Consider the following 2,933-nt stretch of genomic DNA (forward strand, 5'->3'; position numbering starts at 1 on the left):
CAAAAACAAAACAACAACAACAAAAAAAAAAAAAAAAAAAAAAAAAAAAAAAAAAAAAAAGAGAAGAGGAAAAGAAAAGAAAAGAAAAAAGAAGAGAAAAAACCTATCATGCCTGACACTACTTCAGAGAAGGAGGAGACTCTTAAGTCTTGGAGATCAGGGTTGATTGGGCCAGCTAGCATCTTACCATGAAGGGAAAAGGAGTTTTTAGATGCTGGGCTTGAGCAGAACTACTTTAAAAAAAAAAAAATTTTTTTTTTTATAAATCTTTCCTTCTGATCGCCAAATACAAACTTTGGGATGGAAAGGACCTAAAGAAGGTCTCCAATCCTAGGAGCTTACTTTCAAGAAGGGCTTTAAGAAGATGTAGCTTTAGTTCAAGGCGGGCCCAAAGATTCGATTTTCGAAGGTTTTCTTGCTAAATCACAAGAGCGGATCTGGCCAAGTTTTCACCAGGACATTTCATTACAAAAACATGTACCAAAACAACAACAACGAGTTTAACTTACCATGACCTAATTAATGCTTTAAAAAATTATTTAATAAGAAGCTGAATGTTTTTCTAGTGGTTGTGGTCCAAGTTGTATTTCCTCCTTTTATTTTACCATGGGAAAGGGACATGTCTTCCCCACCCCCCCATCAGTTTATTTAAGATATAGCAAACGCGGGGCGCCTGGGTGGCGCAGTCGGTTGGGTGTCCGACTTCAGCCAGGTCACGATCTCGCGGTCCGTGAGTTCGAGCCCCGCGTCGGGCTCTGGGCTGATGGCTCAGAGCCTGGAGCCTGTTTCCGATTCTGTGTCTCCCTCTCTCTCTGCCCCTCCCCCATTCATGCTCTGTCTCTCTCTGTCCCAAAAATAAATAAACGTTGAAAAAAAAAATTTTTTTTAAAAGATATAGCAAACGCTGAAGAAGCATTCACTTATGTCATTTCTCATTATTTGGACCTGAATAAACTAATTCTAAAATAATATCTCCCCACCCTATCACACACACTCATATTATGAGTTTATAATTTGTTACAGAACCAGATACAGCTGTGATTTTTTTTTCTTGATAAAAAAGAAAAATTAAGTAATCTGTTCACCCAACGTGGGGCTCAAATTCATAACCTCGAGATTAAGAGGTGCATGCCCTCTGACTGAACCGTACAGGAGTCCCGAAAAAAAATTTTTTAAGAATGATAAAATTACTGAAAGGTGTAAAAATAAAACAGCATTTTTCTTTCTGAACCATTTGAGAGAGTCAGTTGACATGCTGCCTACCACACCCCAAACACTTGCGTGTATATATCTTATAAGCAAGGACACTTTCCCCTGTAACTACGAGGTAACTGACACAAATCACAAAATTAACATTGATAGATTTCTACTAACAGTCTTCAGACTCAAGTCTCTCCAATTGTCCAGAGGATCCAGAGGATCCAGTTGAGAACCACTTGTTTCATTTTAGTCTCGTTCAAGTTTAGAACAGTTCCTCAATCTTTCCTTCACGTTCGTGATGTTTTGAGATACTTTTGAAGATTGTGGGCTAGTTTATTTTGCAAACTATCCCTCAGTTTGCCTTTGTTTGATTGTTTTTTCGTGATTAGCTTCAGGTTATGAAACTTTGACAGGACTGTCACAGAAGTGAGGTTTTGTTTCTCTCGCTGCATTTTATTCACCCCTTTATTGATGATGTTTACTTTGATCACTTGATTAAGGCGGTGTCAGCCAGACCTCCCCACTGCAAAGTTACTCTCTCCTCCCATGTAAACTAATATTTTGTGCAGAGATGCTTTAAAAATATGTAGATACCTAATTCCTCATCCCCTTCCAAGCTACTCATTTATTTATATCTGTATGGACTCACAACAGTTTCCTGTTATCCAAGGAGTCACAATCTGTTACTAGTCTCTCATTCACTGGGTTATAATGTTACCCTCAAATTAATGTCTTGCTAACTGGGTGATCAAATTGTGAAAACAGGCTTTTGTGTCCTTCTTATCCTCAGCCTGTGAGCACTTTCTTCCTTTCTGGTACAAAATATTCCACACTCATCTTAAACTTTTCCTGCCTCAGCCCTGTAAGGAGCCATTTCTCCAAGGATCCCTGGTTCCTTTCAGTGGAAAGGGATATGTAGAAGCCAAAACATAGGGGCGAGGTGTACTCATTGCTTTGGGGCTATCATCGTTCTCAAGTCATCTCAGTAGACAGAGCTAGGAAATGTATGAGAAAGTATGCATACAGTTGACCCTTGAACAACATTGGTTTGAACTTCCCAGGTCCACTTACACACAGTTTTGTTTTTTAAGAGTGGGCAGCAAAAGCCAAAGGGCATTTATTTACAGCTGCCCACACCAGTTCCAAGACCAAATTGAAGACAACTGGTGGAAAGGTCACGCCTGCTGCCTGTGAGCACGCTGGGAGACACGCAGTGGCCATGAGCAACCCCCAGAAACCCCGGACCCACCCCTTCAAGTCCTCCCTGATCTGGATTCCCTCTTGGTGCTAAGGTGGCTGGGACTGTTTCTATTGCCCTGGTGCCTTTGAAGCAAGAGACCAAACTAAGGTGCCAGCATTACAGCACCATGCAGAGCAGAGGTAAGCAGACTTAGCCAATTGTCAGAATCACCTGAGAGGATTTCATAAAACAGGGACTCCCAGGTTTGTCCTCAAAGACTGGTCACGGCAATCCCAAAGACAGAGCTTTGGGATTTGCAAGTTTTGGGTTTTTTTTTTTTTTTAACATTTATTTATTTTTGAGACAGAGAGAGAGCATGAGCAGGGGAGGGTCAGAGAAAGAGGGAGACACAGAATCCGAAACAGGCTCCAGGCTCTGAGCTGTCAGCACAGAGCCTGTCGCGGGGCTCGAACCCACGGACCACGAGATCATGACCTGAGCCGAAGTCGGACGCTTAACCGACTGAGCCACCCAGGTGCCCCGGGATTTGCAA

Source organism: Leopardus geoffroyi, chromosome D1 (genome assembly GCF_018350155.1).
Source record: "Leopardus geoffroyi isolate Oge1 chromosome D1, O.geoffroyi_Oge1_pat1.0, whole genome shotgun sequence".
Classification (NCBI taxonomy): domain Eukaryota; kingdom Metazoa; phylum Chordata; class Mammalia; order Carnivora; family Felidae; genus Leopardus; species Leopardus geoffroyi.